Consider the following 7,521-nt stretch of genomic DNA (forward strand, 5'->3'; position numbering starts at 1 on the left):
GCTAACTAGATGTACGGCATCCTATGGGATTGGTTTAGGGTGCATATTTGGCTTTCCTAGGTTGCTCCTAAGTTAGAAACAGGAACAAAAATTTGGGAAGCTGTCAGTTATTAATCAAGTCCTGGCCATTTGGAGCTGACTGTTACTGGAGTTACTGTTTAGTTTCCTAGATTGTTACTAGAGAAAGTCTGACTTCCTACAAGTGTGACTTACAGCAAGTGGCTTCCTGGGCTGTTTATTGTAGAAAAGTGGGTTGATTTCCTAGGCAGGTAGCTGTAGGACATGGGTCAGAGTTCTGTTTTTATATGTGGTCTGGCCATTGTCTGTATATTTTGTCTCTCATCTCTGAGAAATACAGCCATAAACCAAGCTCTTTTTGTAACACAGAGCAGAACTTCAATACAGGGGACTGCTTTCTTCATTATTGCTGTCATCTATTTGTTGCTGCTTTTTGACAGTGATGATCTCAAGGCAAAAACGGCTGAACATCCTATTTAATTAGGATACTCCAGGGCTCTAACTTACATGCTTTACACAACCATTGCCTTCTTAGGCATGGCAGATAACAAGCATGGAATATTATTGCTAGTCTTGGCTTTGTGGTGTAAAGTTGGTTTTCATACAGCTCCCAGAAAGCTCTCTATAGACATCAGTGGAGCCAAAAGTCTTCAAGCTTTATCCCATCTTATTTCCCGCTTCTCTTGTGCCCATGGGTCATTATCTTTCCTGTGACAACTGAGATTAAAGATAAATCTTGGTTTTCTCTCTTTATGCCTTCCACAATGCTTATCTTCTTTGTTGTAATCCTGGATTACAAGGATTCCATTTGTTCAGTCAAAATGGAAGTTTCCAAATGTCCCCATGATTGATCCTTTCCTGTTTTTGTTAGTGCTTTGGAAATTTCCGAATACATCCAACAACAGTCTGAACAAAACTGCTATGAACAAAACGGCATACCAGGAAAGTGCAGAACACATCCTGTCTGGAGGAGTGGTAGTCAGTGCTAGGTCTTCATTTTGTCTACCAATGTCTTTTCATCTCCCTCTAAGAGAGGACGGAATGCTTTTTGCCTCTGTAGAATCGTTCTATGATGTGTTGACCAGCAGTCTGGGTCTCATCTCAGATGTATTTCACACACTCTATGACTGCTGTGTTTCAGTCATGATATTTATTGCTGCCCTGATGAAAAGATGGAATGCAATGGGGATTTTTCTCCTATGGGTGCACCCAAATAGATATTCTCTCTCAATTTATTAATAGACTTTTTCTTTTTTCCAAGAAAATTCCATTTGTATTTCAATTAGTATTAAAACAGACTTACAAGTGTTTTGAAGGAATTGATGTCTTCCCTAAAATGCACTTTTCCACTCTGAGCAGCAGCTCTAATGTGCTGTATTTCCTTGACACCATCACTAAGTATGAACCACATCATCAATTTGATAGCAGATTTGTAAAAACCAAACCAAAACATTACATTACATCCAGAATGTGATGATTCTTCCAAATCACTTTCAGCCACTGGCAGCAATCACAGTGACAGGCTGTCTACTCCCACTCCTGCTCCCCAGGCTTAAGCTATCAGAAAATCTGTTCTCTAACATATTTGGAAGTTCTAAGGTCAAACAAGTTTCAGGGCTGCTTGATTCAGCTGCTCATCCATGTCCTCAAGGTCCCAGCTTGTGTTCATCTCTGCTTTGTGGTCATGACTGTACTGGTTTCACCTCCAGGCTCCTGGCACACGGATGCAACAGTTTTGGTATCACATCCAAACACAGCAATGTCCAGAGATCCAAAGAGATTCTCAGTCTTTTTCTTAGGAAGGAGGGACCTTCCTAGAAGCCCCAAAGCTTTTTTCCTTTCTCATTGGAAAAACACAGTCACTAGTTCACTCTGAAACCAATTTCTGACATGGGGTGGGGGCCACTATAATTATTTAAGGCCAAACAGAATGTACCCTCAGGTGGTGGTGGTGGTTTTTGTCATAATTGCAGATCTTGGACCTCCAAAATAAATGTGAAGCACAACAAAGAATACTTGCCTATTAGTTAAATTGCTTAAACTCTCAGTTTTGTTGAATTAGTATTATTGGAAATTAAACTGCCTTTTGAAAGTTAGATGGGAGCTTCTGACACACAGACGCTCAGCATCTCAGGGATAAATCTTCATAAAAGGAATAAACTGGTCACTCCAATTTCTCCTAGCTTTGAAAGTCGTAGAGTCTATTCTGGAGGACTATTTAATGAAGCAGTTTTGAATGCAACAGGAAAAGTTCCATGTAACAAAATTTTCTGTTTCACTGCTTCATCATAATGTAATATTTTTTTATTTTTATTTTTTATTTGTGCAGACTTGGGGTGTACATTTACAGGTTTGTTACAAGGATATACTTCATAATGGTGAGGTTTGGGTTTCTATTAATAGATTTTTCTAATGGCAAAACTTGTTTTTGTGTTAGTCGGTGGCTCAATTGATCATCTAGGATTAGATACACATGTTAACACCAGTCTCAGCTAGAGGGCTGGCAGGAAATCTGATTGGTATCTATGCTCATAACAATACCTGTTGAGCTTCTCTTTTTTTTTTTTTTTTTTTGAGACGGAGTCTCGCTTTGTCACCCAGGCTAGAGTGCAGTGGCCGGATCTCAGCTCACTGCAAGCTCCGTCTCCCAGGTTCACGCCATTCTCCTGCCTCAGCCTCCCACGTAGCTGGGACTACAGGCGCCCGCCACCTCGCCCGGCTAGTTTTTTGTATTTTTAGTAGAGACGGGGTTTCACCATGTTAGCCAGGATGGTCTCGATCTCCTGACCTCGTGATCCGCCCGTCTCGGCCTCCCAAAGTGCTGGGATTACAGGCTTGAGCCACCGCGCCCAGCCCCTGTTGAGCTTCTCAATGAAGATGTCACTCATCTGATCATAGCCATTTGCATCTTATACACGGACACCATGACTGTGAAACAGTCACAGCCATTAATGAGGCATGAATGCTAGAAGAAAGATGTATTTCCATATGTTTTGGCAGACACACTTGGCAATGTGGGTGTGATCATATCCATTATGCTCACAGAGCAGTGTGGGTGGTTCATTGCTTAACTCTTCTATTCCTTTTTATTGCCACATGAATACTTCTCAGTGTTGTCCCATTAACTAAAGATGCCTGTGAGGTTATCAGGTCATCCTTTTGAGACTGCCACCAGAATATCCAACAGATATACATAATGCTTTTAAAAACTGAAGGCTTCGGCCGGGTGCGGTGGCTCACGCCTGTAATCCCAACACTTTGGGAGGCCGAGACGGGCAGATCACAAGGTCAGGAGATTGAGACCATCCTGGCTAACACGGTGAAACCCCGTCTCTACTAAAAATACAAAAAATTAGCCGGGCATGGTGGTGGGTGCCTGTAGTCCCAGCTACTTGGGAGGCTGAGTCAGGGGAATGGCGTGAACCTGGGAGGCGGAGCTTGCAGTGAGCCGAGATCGCACCACTGCACTCCAGCCTGGGCGACACAACGAGACTCCATCTCAAAAAAAAACAAAACAAAAAAAACAAAAAACAAAAACTGAAGACTTCATATCACACTGAGACCTTCACTTTTTGATATCATTCTGCCACTATTGGGACAGGACCAACTGATATAGAGGTGACATCCAATGTGCTGGAACAAAGAATAGCACTGCAAGTTATAGGAGTAAAGACCCTAGAGCAAACAATTTAACAATTCAAGTGGAAAAAGGGTTACTTTCAACATATGTCTGATCTAAGAACTGGATTTTATAATGTTCTGGCTATAACAAAACAAACGAAGAGTATGAAGTACTGCAAAAGACAGTACTTACATCATGTAAGATAACTCAACAACTACCCTGGGGTATGAGCAATAAAGAATAAATGATTCAGTATTTATGTTGCTGGAAGTAAAAAAATTGCACACAATTATACAGAAACATGTCACCATATTTAAAAAAAAATAATAAAGCTCCTCATTATTAAGGAATCTTTCTTACAGGAAATTTAAATACAGAGTGAAACATTAATTGTAGAAGTAAAATAATTGTTATTTGAATTACATATATAAACAGAAGTTTAAAATGTAAGTGAACATGGTGTATCATATCATCTTGGAAAACAGACAAATAATAATGAGTTCTAATGAAGACCAAAATCACTTCTGGGTGTTTACTTCTTGTCAGAAGGTATCTCCACTATAAACTGTATTTGCATGCTTAAACATCTACAGTAAAGGTTGAACAACTTTTTGCATAGCCTAAGGATAAAATAGGAAAAAAGTTGTATTTTATAGATTCTCTGTAAATAAAAGTGGTTCCTAATTATAACTTAAGTCCATTAAGTAAATTCTACATTGCCACTTTTACTGTATACTAAACTATTTGGGAAAATTTCAGCCACTGATATGAAATAAGCAATGAGAATATGAAAGTATAACATTACAGTTTTTGATGTATCCTAAAACCAATCCTGGAGAGCCACAGGGGGCAAGGGGAGCCCCCATCCCCAGCCAAAAAAGGCAGTGAGTGATTGTGTTGTTGCAGAAACCAGGAGGATCAGAGAGACCTCAGGGTGAAATACTGGAGGATCTTTATTGAGTGCACTCAGACCCAGCAGACTTAATGTCCAAAAACTGGGCCCTGAACAAAGACAGGGCCTTGCTTATATACCTTCTTCTGAGTGGCATAAAAGTGAATGTAAAGAAGAAGAACAAAGGCAGTTTATCAAACAGTGACAGGCTCATAACTCAGGTTTATATATGTCTCTTGCTCTGTGGCCCCTATGGCTGTTATCTAGCTTTTGCTAAAGGAGTCTTGCCCAAACTTATGTCCTTTGCTGTGGTGCCTAGATGGCTACAATCTAGGATCACTCGAGCATGTCCTGTGACCTTTGTTATGCAGCTCAGATGAAAAACAGAAACTTACAGGTATTAGTGTCAGGCCTGTGAGCCCAAGCTAAGCCATCATATCTTCTGTGACCCGCAGGAATACATTCAGATGGCCTGAAGCAACTGAAGATCCACAAAAGCAGTGAAAATAGCCAATTCCTGCCTTAACTGATGATATTCCACCATTATGATTTGTTCTTGCCCCACCCTAACTGATCAACTGACTTTGTGACAATATACCCTCCCTGCCCTTGCGATAATGTACTTTGTGATATTCCCCACCCTTATGAATCATACTTTGTATGATACACTCTCCTCATCCTTGGGAAGGTAATTTGTAATATTCTCCCCTGCCCTTAAGAAGGTATTTTGTAATATTCTCCCCACCCTTGAGAATGTACTTTGTAAGATCCACCCCCTGCCCACAAAAAATTGCTCCTAACTCCATTGCCTATCCCAAACCTATAATAACTAATGATAATCCCACCACCCTTTGCTGACTCTCTTTTCGGGCTCAGCCTGCCCATAACCAGGTGATTAAAAAGCTTTATTGCTCACACAAAGCCTGTTTGGTGGTCTCTTCACATGGACGCATGTGACATTTGGTGCTGAAGACCCTTCAGGAGATCAGTCCCCTGTCCTCACCCTCACTCCATGAGGAGATCCACCTACCACCTTGGGTCCTCAGACCAACCAGCCCAAGGAACATCTCACCAATTTCAAATCAGGTAAGTCGTCTTTTCACTATCTTCTCCAACCTCTCTCGCTATCCCTCCACCCTTCAATCTCCCCTTTCCTTAATTTTAGTTCCTTTCCCTTTCTGGTAGAGACAAAGGACACATCTTTTATCCATAAACTCAAAACTCCGGCGCCGGTCACGCATTCAGGAAGACAGTCTTCCCATAGTGTTTAATCACTGTGGTGATGCTTGCCTGATTATTAACCCACATTTCAGAGGTGTCTGATCACTGTGGGAATGCCTGCCTTGATCCCTCACCTTGGTGGCAAGTACCACCTCCCCTGGGTGGCAAGTACCACCCCACCTCCTCCATGTCTCTACCATCTCTTTTCTCTGGGCTTGCCTCCTTCACTATGCACAAACATTCACCCTCCATTCCTCCTTCTTCTCCCTTAGCCTGTGTTCTCAAGAACTTAAAACCTCTTCAATTCTCACCTGACCTAAAACCTAAGCATTTTATTTTCTTCTGCAACATTGCTTGGCCCCAATACAACCTTGATAATGGCTCTAAATGGCCAGAAAATGGCACTTTTGATTTCTCCATTCTACAAGACCTAAATAATTTTTGTCAAAAAATGGGCAAACGGTCTCAGGTGCCTGACATCCAGGCATTCTTTTACACATTGGTCCCTCCCTAGTCTCTGCTCCCAATGTGACTCATCCCAAATCTTTCTTCCTTCTCTCCTGTCTGTTCCTTCAGTTTCCACCCCAAGTTCTGAGTTCTTTGAATTCTCCTTTTCTACAGACTCATCTGACCTCTACCCTCCTCCCCAGGCTGCTCCTCGCCAGGCCGAGGCAGGTCCCAATTCTTCCTCAGCCTCCACTCCCCAACCCTATAATCGTTCTATTACCTGCCCTCTTCATACCTGGTCTGGCTTACAGTTTCATACCATGACTAGCCCTCCCCCACCTGCCCAACAATTTCCTCTTAAAGAGGTGGCTGGAGCTAAAAGAACAGTCAAGATTAATGCTCCTTTTTCTCTATCAGACCATTCCCAAATCAGTTAGCATTTAGGCTCTTTTTTACCAAATATAAAAATCCAGCCCAGTTCATGGCCCATTTGGCAACAACTCTTAGATGCTTTACTGCCTTAGACCCAGAGGGGCCAGAAGGCCGTCTTATTCTCAATATGCATTTTATTACCCAATCCACTCCCAACATTAGAAAAAGCTCCACAAATTAGATTCCAGCCCTCAAACCCCACAACAGAACTTAATTAACCTCGCCTTCAAGGTGTACAATAATAAAAAAAAGAGGCAGCCAAGTGGCAATGTATTTCTGAGTTGCAATTACTTGCCTCCACTGTGAGAGAAAGCCCAGCTACATCTCCAGCACACAAGAACTTTGAAACATCTAAATTGCAGCGGTCAGGCATTCCTCCAGGACCTCCTCCCCCAGGATCTTGCTTCAAGTGCTGGAAATCTGGCCACTGGGCCAAGGAATGCCTGCAGCCTGGGATTCCTCCTAAGCTGTGTCCCATCTGTGCGGGACCCCACTGGAAATCGGACTGTCCAACTTGCCCAGCAGCCACTCCCAGAGCCCCTGAAACTCTGACCCAAGACTGACTGACTCCTTCCCAGATCTTCTCAGCTTAGTCGTTGAAGACTGATGCTGCCTGATCACCGTGGAAACCTCCTGGACCATCAGAGCTTTGGGTAACTCTTACAGTGAAGGGTAAGTCCATCCCTTTCTTAATCAATATGGAGGCTACCCACTCCACATTACCTTCTTTCCAAGGGCCTGTTTCCCTTACCTCCACAACTATTGTGGGTATTGACAGCCAGGCTGCTAGACCCCTCAAAACTCCCCCACTCTGGTGCCAACTTGGACAACATTCTTTTATGCGTTCCTTTTTAGTTATCCGCACCCGCCCAGTTCCCTTATTAGGTCA

At 42.6% G+C, this 7,521-nt stretch overlaps 1 pseudogene; it reads left to right on the forward strand.

The window, feature by feature from the left end:
- Positions 1–282: 282 nt before the first annotated feature.
- Positions 283–1,492, forward strand: LOC103234896 (proton-coupled zinc antiporter SLC30A5 pseudogene; annotated as a pseudogene).
- Positions 1,493–7,521: the final 6,029 nt, after the last annotated feature.

Source organism: Chlorocebus sabaeus, chromosome 6 (assembly GCF_047675955.1).
Source record: "Chlorocebus sabaeus isolate Y175 chromosome 6, mChlSab1.0.hap1, whole genome shotgun sequence".
Classification (NCBI taxonomy): Eukaryota; Metazoa; Chordata; class Mammalia; order Primates; family Cercopithecidae; genus Chlorocebus; species Chlorocebus sabaeus.